The sequence below is a fragment of the Suncus etruscus genome, chromosome 15 (genome assembly GCF_024139225.1).
Source record: "Suncus etruscus isolate mSunEtr1 chromosome 15, mSunEtr1.pri.cur, whole genome shotgun sequence".
Taxonomy (NCBI): Eukaryota; Metazoa; Chordata; class Mammalia; order Eulipotyphla; family Soricidae; genus Suncus; species Suncus etruscus.
The window spans coordinates 26,165,541-26,182,138 of record NC_064862.1 but is presented as its reverse complement, the minus strand read 5'-3'; positions in this window follow the sequence as shown (position 1 = coordinate 26,182,138).

Below are 16,598 nucleotides of genomic sequence, written 5' to 3'. Positions count from 1 at the left end.
CCCACACTGGGCTCATCTGGGTCCTGGTCCTGGGTCCTGCTATTTGGAAAAGCTGAATCTTCTGGTCTAGTGTGGGTGCTTTAGCCCGTCATGGAATTAGCACCATATTGTATGGACGATGTGAACAGTTGCCTAGTTAGCAGACTTAGAGTGGGGGAACAGTATTAAAATGACCAATAATCAATTATTGTCACATCAGCAAGTCAGGAGGGGCAAAGATTGTAGAATCCATCGCTCTGGCATGGGAATATGGGCTGTGGGACTTGATATTTTTGAGGGGGACATGAGTGGATTGAACCCCTAAGAATCCTCAAGTCTTCACAGTTGCCAAAACACCTCAGCCCAATTGGGCCAGAATGGCACAGATGGGAGAATATTATGGATTGGAGGCTAGGATGGGCTGATGGGTGAGGCAGTTAAAGGTGGTAGGGTAGCAGGAAGCTCTGACTCTCATAGCTAGATCTGAAGGCTAGGCTGAAACCTCTGGCTCTGTGCTATGATTCTGTCAGTTATCCTTCCACCCCGTGCATCAGTTTCCCCAAAGAACTCTTGGGAAAACTTGTAGTGAGGCCAAGTCAATGGAAGTTGCTTCTTACCTACTATGGTTAGGGCAAACCTGCTGAGAACATTTTTTTTTACCCAGCCAGGGGCTCAAGATCCAACCCAGCATCAAGGGGAGAACAGAGAGACAGATGCACTTCCTTTGCGTATGATTTTGTTTTGTTTTGTTTTGGGGTCACACAGGTGGCACGCAGGCATTACTCCTAGCTCTGTGCTCAGAAATCACTCCTACCAGGTTAAGAGAACCATGTGCGATGTTGGGTTCAAACCTGGCCACTACATATGAGGAAAACACCCTTCTCGCTGTGCCATCACTCTGTCTCTTCACATGGCTGTTTTGAGCATCCCTTCCTATTCCCTTTTTTGGTGAAGGAAGTGAGTTAAGAGCTAGACCTGACAGGGCCCAAGGTATTTGGCAGGGTCTGACACTCCTGCCTGCAAAGCCTATGCCCCTACCCTTTTAGGTATTACCCCATCTAGAGGTCCAAATTCCCCCACCCTCTAGTCCATGCACCATGGGTCTGGCTCCCAAATACTTCCCAAACATAATGAATTACAACTATATTAAAATGGTGTTGGAGGTGGGGTTTGGAGGCAAAAGACCATGTTAGGCTGGTTCTCTGAGGTCACCTACAGGCAATGACATGAGAGGAAATAAAAAAGGTTCAAACCAGCTTGTCCCACTGAAGAGATGAGACTCAAAGCACCAGCTTCCATTACAGAAGAATCCTAAGTCCACAGGAGGTGATGCTGTGTCCAGCTCAGAGCGAGATCAGGCCAGGATCTCTCACAAGGAGGAGTTGCCTAGTGGTCCCAGAAAGTCTGACTCTGGAGTCACCCTTATCCCATTTCCAACCAGTTGTGCCCTCAACAGACCTAAGAGTCTCCCTTCAGGGGACCCCATGAAATGAATCACCTCCCGGTGGAATAGGTGCTGGGAAATGGTCATTAAGTGGAATCTAAGTGAAATGGAAAACTGGGATGAATTTGGATCCTTCCCTCCACTGCCTTCTCATATATCGTGAGCTCCACCCAGAATTGGCCCCCTCCTTCATCTGCCCTCATAAAAAATGACTTCGAGGATGCATTGGGTATACCCAACCGTTTTAGGTCTCTGCTGCTCTCCTGGAGAAAACACTTGGCAATGCTCCTACAGAAGCACAGAAAGGGAAGTCCTTGGAGCTCCACTTTCAGAGAAGATAGCTCAATCCGAGCTATGGCCCAGCAATGCTAGTCTGGCCCCAGCACTGGGCCTGTCTGAGTGAGGGAAGAAGATTCGAGATGATGAGAATCATCTTTGGGCAAGGAGCCCCAGAACCTACTTAGCCAGGGCCAACCCAAACGCAAGCCCCAAACAATTGCATGGCACAAACCCTCAAATCCGAAACCATCCCCTCATCCACAAGTGGCCTCTCTCTGGAGGCTGAAGACAGACAGAAATGCCGGGCAAGAAACTTTGCCAATAACATGGCTGCAGACATGGAGAAGCAAACTCATCGCCTGCTTTCCTGCTACAGTTCCACAGTTTTATGCATTCCTAACAGTGCTGCAAAGTGAATAACATTCAAAGAGGACAAGTGAAGTCCTGAATAGAATTTCAGTCAAACTATGTAAAAATGGCCACAGTTGTGAGTTCTTCGATCAGAGGCTGGAAATGGCTTGTGTGGATTACTAGGATAAGGAAGAAAACATCATTTACTGAGGATAAGGCCCCCAAATAAGACACAGGCACAGAGGTAGGTTGATAGAATCCCTCCACCTAGAGAGACCAGAACCAGCTCTTGGAACTAGTCCAGGCTTAGGTGACCAGGGTAAGATGGCCAGTGTAAGGAAATTTCCAGAAGCAAACTTGCTCTCCTTCTTGATTGGGGCGCAGGTTACACCGGTTGGTTCAGTTTGTAAAAGTCTATGAAGCCGAACCCTTATGATTTGTGTACTCTTCTCTAGGCCTCTGTCAGGGAACGTTTGGAAAACAATCAGTCCATTAAAAAAAAAAAAAGATTTGTTTTTTTATATGACGGTCGGGGAAGAGGCCCTTTATCTTCCTAGAAAACCCACCCTCAACCCATCTTAACCATTTTCCAAGGCTTGAGCACGAGTAAACAATCATTTATTTAATGAAGGGAGGAGTCCCCGAGCTTTCATCAGATTTTCAAAGGGAACCTTCACCCCCTGAAAGATTAAGAACAAATGCTGTATTATTTTGGAAGGGATGAGAAAGTGGAGGGAGGGGGTTTAAAAAAAATCCTGGGGAGAATGTCACTTCCTGCTTAGTGCTGCAAGCTGTGGGGGTCAAGATGAATTTCTCCATCAGCGCCTGCACCCCCTAACTCCCCCCACCCCCAGTGCACACATTTCTTGCTCACTCTTTACTTGCATTGAGAGGCTCACCTGGCTGGCTGGGGGCATCCACATCTGTGCTCCCTCACTGGCCAGCCCCCCGCTCGGCTCGGCTGCCTGGTGATTTATAGTTTGGCTTGGGCTTGGGAAAGGGTTTGCTGAGGAAGGTCCCACTCATTTGTTTGTAATTTAGGGGCATTTCTTGAATTCCCCAGACCCTTGGCTCCTGGCAGAAAATGGATGTGGATTGTTTCTGGGATCAAGGCTCCGTGACATCTGTGTCCCCCTGAAGAGCGAGATGATTGGCCAGGGAGTAGGGGGCTCTGCCCATAAATCATAGAGCATTTGGAATATATTGTCTCTCCCAATGAGACAGGAGAGAGAATAGGGGTGGACTCACGCGCCGGGCATCTCACAGGAAACCTGGGATTAGGGGGAGGTGGATAGATCTGGCGGGGGTGTGCCTGAAATCCTGAAACCCAGCAAAGGAAAGAGATGCTGTCCTGGTTATGGTCTGCCTGACCCTGTGCGACATGCGGTCGTGGGTGCCTGATTTTTTTGCTGCCCAGTGACCCCTTCCTGGTACCCCAGATACGCCTCTCCCAGCCTCTCTCATAGCCTCAACTCTGATTTCCCTTTGGTCCCGCAACAGGCTTGCATAAACGTAGCATGTCTACTTTCTACTCCTGACTCCAGGGAGCCTCCTCCCACCGCAGGCATGTGTGTGTGTGTGTGTGTGTGTGTGTGTGTGTGTGTGTGTGTGTGTGTGTGTGTGTGTGTGTGTGTGTGTGTAGGGGGTTAAATGAGATCTTAAATGAGGTGAAATCAGAGTCAGATATTGGGCTGTCACTTCCCAGCAATGACTATTTCCATATCTTCCACCATGTCAGTGCATTCTCGGAAGATATTTGCAATGTCTGGAGATATTTTTGATGGGCTACCAAGACCCAGATAGTGGAACTGTCTCTATGAACCACAGGTCACCAAATCCAGGAGGTCAGAAGTAGAAGATATGTGTGCATGACTCCTATTTCTCCCTCACTGTCTTCCTCATAACTATACTAGTGTTGTACCCCCACTTCTTTATTTTGGTTTTTGGGCCATACCCAGCAGTGACCAGGGGTTACTCCTGGCTCTGCACTCAGAAATCATTCCTGGTAGACTTGGGGAGCCATATGTGATACTGGGGATCAAACCACCTTCTGTCCTGGGTCGGCCTCATTATTTTTTACTCCCACCTTTAAAAAAATTTTTTTTTGCCTTGAAAACATGCTGATTGGCAAAGCCATTATTTGCTGTGTTGATAATTACTAGGATGGGACAAAGCTTAATTTTGCTGTGTGTTCTTGATTGAATTAATCAAACTCTGAGCTTGGAGGTATGTGACTCAGGAGGCAGTTATTGGCAATGGGGATTGAACAGGAATGATGGCACAGAATCTGCCCATGATGCTGCTGCTGATCATAACAATGACAAGAATAATGACCATTTCTGTCTCTTAACATCCCCAGAAATCTCAAGAAGATTGTGGCTTTCTGGATGTTGGGCTGCTGAGTTGCTTTCTTGCATTATAGGTTTTTGCAGGGAAGTGGCTGGTTTTCTTTTCTGCCACCTCTCCTGGATCTCTCTTGCAGTTCCTTCCGTTGCCTTTCCCTTTCCCCTTCTCTTCTTCCCTTCCTCAGCTTCTCTTTCTTCCTGCCTCCCCCTCAGGCCAGAAAAGGAGCAGGAATGTTCTGTGCTGCGGTTACACGTGCACAATTTCAAAGCCTCCTTCCCAACACAACCTGACCTGTTTCAAGTCAGACGGCTCACTTGTCTGGTTTCTTTCTCTTTCACTCTTGGGCTCTGGTTATTAAAGTTTGGTTCCTGCACAAGGAAGAGGGTGGGGTGGGGGCTTTGAAAGCTCCTCGGGGTCTTATCCCATCACCCCCACTGCCTGTGTTTCTTCGGCAGTGGTCAGAGGTGGAGATCAGAAACTCCAGGCCTTCCGCCTTCTCTGCTCCTCCTCTGAGATCCTAGAGAGGTATCTCCACCACCAAATAGCTGAAACACCACATGTCCCTGCCCTGTGCATCTGATCACTGCCTCCCTCATACAAGACCCAACTGCAGAGTTAACTCCCTTGTCTAGAGTTCATGTGTGGTATCCTCAGGAAGAACAGTGACTCTTGGGGCTCTCTTTGACATACGACACCCTCAAATCAATGCACAGTTCATCATGAGTACAGCTCCTGTGCCTTTGGAGGCCAAGTTGTTCTTTGTGGATTCCCCAGATCCAACCAGGACATGGCTTTTTTCCTGGTCCTTGTGTCCAAGAAGAGGAAACCAGAGCTCAGAGTGATGAAGCGACTGGTCCAAACATATAAGCAGACCCAGTGATGAAAATGAGGCTACTTAGATGCAGGATTCCAGGTTAAGCAGTTCAAGGTTTGCTCAGCCTGAAGTTCTGGAAAATGCCTGCACACCTGGACACCAGGGTGGCCGCTAATCAGAGGAGGAAGTTAGGAGACTGCCCTCCACACACACTCTGCACCTTGACCTCAGAGGCCACAGGCCTAATAGCACTTTTCCCTTCCCCTCATCTCCTTTTCCTTCTTTCCTATAGGATAATTGACTTAAGGGCATGAAGATCAAGACTTACTGAAAATGAATGAAAGTTGTCTTCAGATGCTAACATCTTGCGCAAAAGACTACTTAATCCTCCTTGGGTGTAGGTTCTCTCCAGAACCTTCTTGGTCCTGTCCCCAATCACCTTCATGACACATTCCCTCAGGTCACCTGCATGAAGGCAGAAAACTCATTTAATAGGATCCTTTGGTACAATGTATTAAATTAAGTCTGGCCCACAAGGATCTCTGGTCCTTTCCAACCCGAGCCAGGATTTGGTGATCTCATTTCCAGCCCACTTGTTCTCCTGCTTGGGTACCATTAGCTTAAAATATCTTTCCCACAGCCCCTGTAGTCAGGCAAAGTTATGTGATTGTATTGGCAATAGGATACAGGTTGGGGAGGAACTTATCAGGTGCCAATATACATGGTTCACTAGTAGAATCCCATGTTCTTTCTGTCCTTGATTAGTGTGGAGAAGTTAACCCAAAGCTAATAATGAACTAAAATCTGATTCCCAATTCACCCGTTGGAACTGACCTGCCTGTTGATTAGCAATGTTTGGATTTGATGTCAACTAAAAAATTTGTTTGAGCGACTGAAATTATAGGGCTTTTCTGTTGCAAGTAGCACAGGCCCAAATCATATAGAATCCACTCATACTTTTCTTTTATCTCCTCTATCTACTATGCCTATTCTTCTTTCTCAACCATGGTATTTATATGATTTATATGATTGCCCTGGTATTTATATGATTTCTGTCTGAATTTGGTTCAATTCATTTTTTCCTGTCTTCAAGTTAAGCTCCTTCCTTTAGGAGAGTTCTATCTGTATTGCCCATCGTCCAAGAAACTCACCGAGTCTCTTTTGCTCCTTTCCTTTCCTCATATGATTTTTGAGTATTTTCCACATGTGTCAGAAACTAGGCTGACTGAGGACAAAACCAGGCCAGCCTCTTCTTAAATAGAAGCAAGAAATGTAGCCATCACATTGCACTGAAGTGAGGGCTAAATAGGATAACAGAGAGCTAAGTAGGGAGCAGAAAGAGCTTCAGTGAATATAAATGTCCTACCAAGACTTTGGTTTATTTGAATAAAGTTGGCCCAGGGATAGGGCAATGACCTCCACCAGCTCTGGTCTATCCCCAATTATTAGGTTGCTCATATTTTTGTTCCCCACTTTCAATCATACACTATGAGGTAATGCCAATATGCCAAAGTCCTGTCAATCATTGGACAAATAGATGCTGCAGAAAGAGAAGCCTTAAAATAATGGAACTCAGATCCAGGTGGACTTGGTAGTTGGGCCTGGGAGAAGGTAGTAGGCAAACTGACATTTGCCCTAAATGGCAGGTGCTGTTAACCCTCTTCTCATATAGGGTGGAATTAATTCAGTCCCCTGAGCTACCAATTGGTTGTGTGCTTAGTTTATAGTTGACTAAGGTATAGGGAGGTGTAATCACTTACTAAGTTCATGAAGCAAGAAAATGATAGAGTGTCTGAGTTCAAAGATTTCCTGTCCCAGAAATCCAGCTCTCCAAAGGATGAAGAAATTGGTCAGTGTCCTCATGTAGAAGATAAGAGGGCTCCCTCAGCAAAAGAAATGGAACTACTTGCAAATGTGTGGAGCCTCTTTGAAAGAAACCAAGATGGCTGCTAAAACCAATATGACTGCTAAAACCCACTGGGACTTCTGGTAAACCTAACTGCTTTAGGTTTACCATCAGTCACAGAGAAGGAAAATGCTGGAACCCAAAGAGCATTGAATTGCAGAAAAGAACAGCCAGACAGGAGATGAAGTCTTAGAAAAATTATTCAGCTAAGTACCAGAACTGAAGGATAAGAACCAGCCCTTCCTTTTCCTCCTGTTATCTCTGGAATGCCTGCCATTGGCCCAATCTGGAAGGCCAACTGTCTGTCTCTGCAAACCCTATCTGCCAACTTCCTGAGGGGGAAATCAAGGCAGAGAATTAGGCTGGCAGGCAGACCAGTCTCTCCAGCTTAATGATCTATTGCTGCTCATATGAACTCAATTTCAAAGATGGCACATCGAACATACCCCTCCCACTGGCCTCTGAGGCTGGTTTGTTCTGGATGCATGCAACAGTCTTTTAGTGGAAATAAAAGCAGGAGCGAATTTAACAATGTTGTGACCACAGACCATAAATTCCTGCCATTCAAGGATTCTGGGAGCAGATCTTTCTGGAAAGTCTGAGCTGGATCCAATGTGGTTATGGTGGACCAGCAACACTTCCTTCTGCAGGAGGAGTTTCATTCACATCTATCTGAGTCTATAAAGTGCTACCATTTTTTGGATGAATTTAAAAACCCACCGCTGGGACCCATGGTCCTAAGCACAAGGATAACAGATGAAATTAAACAGAAGCTGCACTTAAGTCCAAGCAAGCAGACCTCCCAAAAATGACTTTTGCAGAAATCAGAGAGGGGAACAGGACAGGCAATATCCCAAGAATCTAAAGGGGGAGAGACAGAAAGAGAGTGCGAGAGAGTGCCTAGAGCTCCTTCTCAGCAGAAAAGGAAGAGAAGAACCAAACCAGAAACAACACAAAACAAAACCACCCATTTCTGATTTCCTGAACTTCCAATATGGGGATCATTAACAGGAGTGCTGGCTCATCTTAATTGCTAGGACTGAGCAAAGGGAATTGCCTGGGTAATCAGATCCCAAAGCATACAGGGCTTTATAGATTAAAGCGAAATTATCTCCTAATCCCATCAAAACGTCATAATCTTGTGTCACAGCGGCATCTAAACACAGCTGATTGAGACGCCATGAGTGCAGAATCTGGGATCCATCACAGCCCTGCCATCCGGAAAGCAAATAACCCCAAATGAGAAGATTGGATTTAGTGTGGTCTGGAGATATTTACTACAAAGGCCCAAGTCCCGGCTCCCTTGCTCCCTTGGGTTTCACATAGGGGAAGCACTGCTGCTCCCAAATGCGTTCAAGAAAATAAACCACCACAGATGGAAATAGACTCATTGCTCTTGCTGATTGGAAACTTCGTGTTCCCACTGTGGAAAAAAAAAAAGTAGACAACACAGATGAAGAGAGAAAAGAGAATAGAGAACATCTCACCAATCACAGTAACTTTTAGTGTGTTATATAGTACACACACACACACATGCATATTTATATAGACACACACATCTACATCTCATTTCTCTGGCTTCCTCCACACACTACATGTGATTCTCTTCAACATTATCTCTACTCTTTCTTCGGTTCCTAAGAAAAGCCTTCTTGACTGTCCTGTGTTCACAGGGTTCAACCTATCCAATCCTCATTCTTGCCTCACAATCTACTTTTTTTTATTTAACGTATTGATTGATCGGTTGATTGATAGATTATTGGGTCACACCCAGCGGTGCTCAGAGGCCATTTCTGACTCTGCACTCAGAAATATCCCCTGGCAGGCTGGGGTATCATATGGGGAGCTGAGAATCAAACCAGGTCCCTCCTGTGTTGGCCGCATGCAAGACAAATGCCCTACCACTGTGCTATCTCTCCGCCCCCAACAATCTGCCTGTTTAATCAAGCAGCAGATATAGATATCACAGATGTCTATGAATGCCCTTCCAAGAACCAGATGGAGAGGGATCAAGATGTACCCCCTAGTCATTGCTGCATGACTCTGGGGTCTCTGATCTAGGAGCCACACCTATTCGACACAGCTCCGTTGCTGGAGTGAGGATGGAATAGCAAGTGCAGACCAGAAGCCTTTGTCAGCACTTCTACCTAGATATAAAGCACTATCTCTGCTCCTGACTCAGAAACTATTACCACAAGCAATATTTATCTATTGCCTAGTGGCCCACTGAACTGAGACTGAGACCAAGGGCTGGCCCCCTAATATCTATTGGCTCTTCTGTATCATGAGAATATGATAAGGTTAAAAGTAAGAAAATGAGAAAAGGTCACCGAACATGCAGATGACATGGCACATATATTTTCAAGGGACTGAAAGATACCTCTAACCCTGACCTTCAGCTCAGGGATTTGATATTAATAATCACAATTCTAGAGGGGAAATAATACCTGGGTCTTCTAATAGACCATCAGTTTCAAGCTTCAGTACCTTTAACTTGTCTTTCACAGAAGAGAAGATTCTGTAAATTTATTCAGGGCTCACAAGTTGCCAGATTTAAATACCCTGTTGGTCTGATGTAATAAACTCGGTACTGACCTTCCCAGCCATGAATATTTCTGGAATATCCACAAGGCTTGCATAGCACTGCATGAGCTTCAAAAAGTTGCCCCCACCCAACCCTCCACTACTTTTCTTCCTTCTCTATTTGCCTCCTGAATTTTTTCAATTTAATTTTGTCTTTCCTTTTCCTCTTTTCTTTGCTTTCTTTTCTTTTCCTTTCATATTTAAGTACTCTTAACATGCATTTAGCATACCTTTCTGGATGATGTTTTTGGACATCTAAGAGAATAGGGAGACAAGGTCAGTTCCAGCAATGAGTACATTTAACTTCCATTTAACTTCTTTTCATGTGGAAACCCAAAGTACAGGGTATGGAGGTCAAGTCCAGCCTTGAACACTCACAGGCCAGGTCTGAGGCTCCCCATCTGAAAAAAGGACATGAAGCCCTCTTCTTGCAGGGGCCATAAGATAGCCTGAATGAGACCATGCCTGACTTAGCTGTCACCAAGTCTTAACAAGACATAATATTACGGCATTGACTTGGTCTAGAGAGAACCACAAGGAAGGAAGGACTAGCAATGGTGGACATTGCATCAAAGGTGGAATCTGGCTTGGTAAAAAGGAGACATTCTCCTGAGCTGCCCAATGGAATAACTGGGTAATCTCAGGCAGTACTGAACACTCTGTCCCTAGGTGTAACCAAGACCAGGCACACAAAGGCATGTTCCTGGACATTGGAAAGAGGAGTCTAGACTCCTCTAGAATGTTCTAGGATTCTAGAACTCCTCTTGGGGCTGCTTTTGAATTCTCCTTTTTGATCCTTTCAACTTGATATCCCTGTGTACTAAAACTTTGAAATTAGAGACTTTGTTTTGTAAAACTTTTTTGAAAATTTTTTGAAAAGTTATAAAAAAGAACATTTTTCAGGGTCCTAACTGCCGCTCAGCTTCATGAATTGGTGCTGGTGGAGGGGGCAGATGAGGAGGTTAGTGAAATGTTCAGAACTGGAAATATTACAACAGTAAAGGACATGACCTCATATCCATGAGCTCAGAAAGAAAATCAGCTCATTAGGTACCCAACAGATCAGTTAGAAAGAGGTCTTGAATAAAAATGTAATCAAAGTTCCTCTTTAATAGTATTAGTAATGCATATAGCCATCATTTCTAGCCAATATAAACTATATCCTAGACACCGGACTTGCATATGATAAGAAGAGCAGAACATGTATGATGAATGTGCCATGCCCCATATCTCTAAGACCTTGGCATGTATAAAATCATTTCATCCTTACATAGAATGTAAGGGGGAGTACAAACAACCTACAATACAATGTAATAGGGAAACAAAGACACTGAGGCAATAAAGGATATGAGAAAAAGCTGACTTGATCCTGACTGTGATCCCTCAAGACAAGGAGCAGAACACACCTGTTTTGTAGAGAGGGACACTATGAGGACTGAGGCTGGGCACTTTGCTCAAGAACCACACAGGTAAAAGATGACTAAAGTGAGTTTGAACCAGTGAATTCATCTCTCCCAGTGACCAATTTGCTGGATACAGACACTTATGTGGGGAGGCGAGGGGGTCTGTTGACCAGATGGCCACATACGTGGTGCCTTCTTAAAGTGGCTTCCATTCAACCTGACTGAGCCTGAACAGACAATGGCTGGTGGGATTGGAGGGATTCACAGGGATCAGAGGGGTCTGAAGGGATTATAAGCATTTACTTCTTCAGATGCCCTAGGATTAGGGCTAGCAACAGAGATGAGGCTCGAATTCACTTTCCTGCACCCAATGGAAATGAGGCCTGATTTCACTTTCCTAGTATCCCATGCTCCTTTTTCATCATCTTCCTCTCTGTGGTCCTAAGAAGTTTCAAAGAAGAGAGTGAGAGGATTAACACATATGGGCAAAAAAAAAAAAAAAATGCAGGAGGTCAGTTGGGATCAGGTTTGAAGAGGCTATCAAGTGGACAGAATCAGCCCTCTGGATGCTTCACTGTCTAGTGGCACCTGCTTTTTCACTGATTTCTGGTGTCTGGTCTATATTGCCACCTGACAATACCCCAATATTGGATCCAGACTGTTTCTGTTCCTTTAGTCCTTCCATCAATGCTGTAAACCCTCAGGCCAATGCACACAATTTGATTATGGTAGTTAGATAATATTATTATCTGGAAAGGCAAATACATTGGAAAGAAATTAGTGGCTAATCGTATGCATTTAGTCATCCAAATGTACTTGCAAACAACTACCTTGACAAACCCCCTAACTTGCATCTTACTAAAATAATCAATGATGCTTTGTTTTAGAATCACTCTGCCTCTTGCACCATAGGGTGGGAAGAGCATATGGAGAAAGCTGCATTTTCCCCATGTGATCAAATCTCTTTTGTAAGTGCTTTATGAATGAGTAGTCATCTTCAGTATGTGGTGATTATATATTTTGTACCATAGATTTTTTCTGGGCATTTGAAAAGTGTCGCTATTTTCACTGAGTCTTTTTTTTTATAACCATATTGTTTGTGGTTTAAAAAGCTATTGATTTGTGATTGTTGTTTTTTTTTTTTGCTACCTGGCAACACCATCACACTCTCTATTGGGGTCTGATGCTTTTGTACTATTTTCTTTGTCTTTTTTAGACTGCTAGGTCATGTGCAAAATGACACATGTTCTCATTTTGGCATCTATTTGTTTACTATTTCTGTATGAATTCTTACATTAAAAATGTCAGTAGTGGTCAGTGGTGGGTATGAGTATGATTGTCTAAGTTTGATTCCAATCAAAGCACTTGTAGAAATTCTCCATAATCACCGTGACTGTGATCTTAAGGGAATCACGAATATATATATATATATATATTAAAATATATATTTGTTTGTTTGTTTTGGGGCCACACCTGGTGACACTCAGGGGTTACTTCTGGCTGTGAGCTCAGAAATCTCTCCTAGCTTGGGGGACCATATAGGACACGGGATTGAACCAAGATCCATCCTAGGTCAGCCGTGTGCAAGGCAAATGCTGTACCACTGTGTTATCCTTTTTTTTAATTTATTTTATTTATTTATATTTTTGGTTTTTAGGTCACACCCGGCAGTGCTCAGGTGTTACTCCTGGCTCCATGCTCAGAAATTGTTCCTGCCAGGCTCGGGAGACCATATGGGACACTGGGATTCGAACCAATGATCTTCTGCATGAAAGGCAAAAGCCTTACCTTCATGCTATCTCTCTGGCCCCTTACCACTGTGTTATCGCTCCAGCCCCTCACAAGTATATTTTAAAAGTATTTTCTGAGGTTTGAGTTCCTGGCTGGCATTGAGTCCATTCCTGGCACCACATGGTCTCATGAACATCAGTAGGCATAACCCTGGACTTTCCCACTACTTCTGGGATGGTGTCCCTGGCACTTTAGGGCCTGAGCAGTTATATCCTCTTGCATTGAACCTATAATCAGGTTGGCTTAGATTGCCAGTGGACCTCCCAGACATCCTGAACACCACATAGGAGGTGCTTCAAGTTTTTTGGGAGGGAATTAAATGGGAGGGGCTCTTGGGAGAAATGCTGATAATACTGGCAGTGGGGTTGCAGTTGGAACACTGCATGCCTAAAACCAGAGTTAACAGCATTGTAAATCATGATGCTTCTCTATGGAATATGTACATGGAATATACATGGGATATATATGAAAGAAATATATATTCATTCCCAAGACGTGGTAGCAACGAGAATGTTCACTGAGGGTTGAATCCAGCCAATGGAGAATTTACCTTCAGTATAATATATTCACACTGATGAAAGAAGGAAACCTTGCTATTTATGACATGGAGGTAGCTGGAGGATTGGTGTTGAGTGAAATAAGCCAGACACAGAAGAAAAAATATTACCTGAGGCCATTTGCACCAAGAATCTGAAAGGACAGAACTCAGAGAAGAGGAGACTAAAAAGATATTATCCAGATCTGGGGAGAAATGGAGAAGTGTTGTCAATGGGCCCTGAGTTTCAATTCTGCAAAAAATAAATAAGTCCTGAGATTAATCTGTGATGAAGTAATATGCTGTTTGTATAGTTGGACACTTTGCCAATTGGGTAGATATTAGGAAGTGTTCTTATTGGGCACATACAGAAAGGTAAGGAGTCTTTGGCTAAGGTTATAGAGGATCTGAGTGAGTTCAGATTTCATGGCTAGATATAATCTCTAAACTTATTCCATTATATGTGAAATATGCCATTTCATATATTAATCAGACGGCAATCAAGTACATTCAAGTACTTTTCTTGTCTTTCTCCTTTTCTCTTTTCCAGGATAATTTCTAGTTCCTCTGTCATTGTCACTAAATTTCTTTTTTAAAGTTTCAACAATGTTCAAGACTTAGGAACATAGACAATTGCTCCTAATGTCTTCAACATTAAACATGTGAATGAACTTGATGTGATTTAACTGATCAACAGCAAGTTAGAGAGTTGAAGCTCATGTCTTCTCCGTGTTATAAAGAAGGTCATGGAGGCCCAGAATATTTCAGTGCCTGGCCCCAAACTAACCAACTTTCAAGGGGGAGAGTTGACATCCAAGCCCAAATCTCTGGTAACAGAGGATAAGAGCATAGAACTCAGCACTCCACGACTAAATGAATGTTTTAGAGACAAAAAGACAAGTCTCATTGGAAAGGAGGAAGTGAACAGAAAAAAGTGATGAGTTGACCTATTAAATAGGTCAGTGGTGAGTTGGAATCCTGCAGGGCTCCCCAACACTTTTTATGTCTCATTTGTCTCACTCAGTTCTCAATTTGAGAAGCGCTGCCACACCATGATGCTGTTTCTAGCAACAGGCTGGGCACAAGTTCATGTATCTGAAACACAGCCATATGCCTCATAGCTTGTTCATGTGAATGTTTTTTGCTAATGGAAAGGGCACAGGAAAGAAGAGGAATATTGACCAACTTTGTTCCTTGTAGAGCGGCCAACAGCGTCCTGGATAAATAATCTGAAATCACCCCATCCTAGGAGTCTGTTTATAGTCAACTGTCTCTATCCTATAGATTTTCTCCTTTCAAGAAGATCAATAAAATAGCTTTTTCATGCTGAGTCCTTGAGCCAGAAATTAGACCTTGGTATGACCAATTGGGCATCCTCATCTGTCCAGTATGGCAGAAAAAGGCAATGGTAAAATTGCCCAAGCCCTCTGGGTTTTTGTTTGTTTGTTTGCTTGTTTGTTTGTTTTTGTTTTTTTTCCCTGACTCTCACCAAGAATGAAAAGTCAGGACCTGATTCTGCCCTAGCCACCCCACCCACCAGGACCCCACTGACTGGAATGCTGGTTGAATGCATGTAGGAGAATGTCTGCTCTCTGGTAAGCCAAGGCCAGCAGCATTTTCTCAAACTCTAATCATCACGCCTGTGCTCTGAGAAAAGATGAAGCTGACCTCCTCGCCCCCAGGCTGCAGGGACATTTCGTCGGATGAGGAGACCTTTAAAGAATGACGTGTTCACTCGGGGTGCTTGGAGATGGGAAGAGACACACGATCCAGGGGCTCTCCCTGGCCCTCACCTCTCTCCCCTCTGTCGACCAGGCCCTACCAGCTGCAGCTCGGACCCGTGGTCCTCCACAGGCTCTGTATTAGCTGTGTGTCAACAGAGATTAGCTGAGCACCGCGCGTGCCCTTGGCCATTTGTGGGACCACCTTCCCCCCACCTTCCGCCTGTAATCTAATCTCTGCTGGAGCCAGGCCCCTTCCAGGTTAAATGTATTAAGGGGGAAGGTGGGGGACAGTGGGCTGCTCCAGGCGGCTGGGCCTCTTCTTTCTGACAAGCCTGACCCCCCTTGCTCCCTTCCTCCAGTCCCCCAGAGACACCAGGGGTCAGAACCTGCAAAGGGGGAGAGGGGCACATGATGTGAAGGGAGAGATGAGAGGATATTAGAAACATACTCTCCCAGCCTCCCTACTTTAGGAAACCCCAGAGAAACACAAGGTGACACGTTAAAGCTTTCGCTGCTGCCAGAAGTTTCCCTTTCTGTGTTTCAACAAGAATTGGATAAAGATATTGGGGGGGGGGAGCTGGAGAGGGGAGAAAGGGGAACAGAAATCCCATGCAGATGGTACCTGCAGGAAAGGAAGGGGTGTCTGAGCTGCCTTGGGTGGAAATTTATGGGGGAAACAGTTTTCCATAGTCCTGCTCGGTGCCTATTACATGTATTTCTAAATCAGGGGATATTTTTTTTTAGGCAAGTAAATGTTTCATCAACCCATCTTGCCTTTGGCTTTTTCAGCTCCTCTAAAATCCCACCTGCGTATGGGGACAGGGCTCTTAGAGACCCTGATGGTCTACTGCTGTTCTCATGGGGTAGAGACAGGGACGTCTCCTTTTTTCTCTCTCTGTGTGCCAGGCGTTCTGCTGCATTTGAGCTGGTCTTTCTTTCACCACCTGCTCACCCAGATTTGTGTCTTGTATCTGGGTGTTGCCAGCCTCATGTTTCCAACCCATCTCCTCACTCTGTTTCTTTGAGTAGTCCAATCCTCTCAGAATACCACTGTCAACCTTCCACGCTGTTACCTCAGCCACTGGCATTTTTGAGACAGAGGAGAAACCTAGCAAAGGGCACCAATTTGGGGCCCACTTGGTGAGGAGCTAAAGGCTAAATGGTTTTATAACGAGCAGCCCTGAAAAACAGATCTTTTCTCCTTCTTCCCCCACCACAACAAGCCTGCGCACTGATTAACATCACTGCTGGAGGGTTGAAGTGATAATACAACAGGAAGGGCATTTGGGTCTCACAAGACTGACCCAGATTCGATCTCCGGCATCCCATATGGTCCCCCGAATCTATCAGTAATTCCTGAGTGCAGAGCCAGGAGTAACTCAACATTTTGTCAACTTGGATTATTACCAAATGAGGGGTTCCGAGGTCTCCTTTTCCAAAATG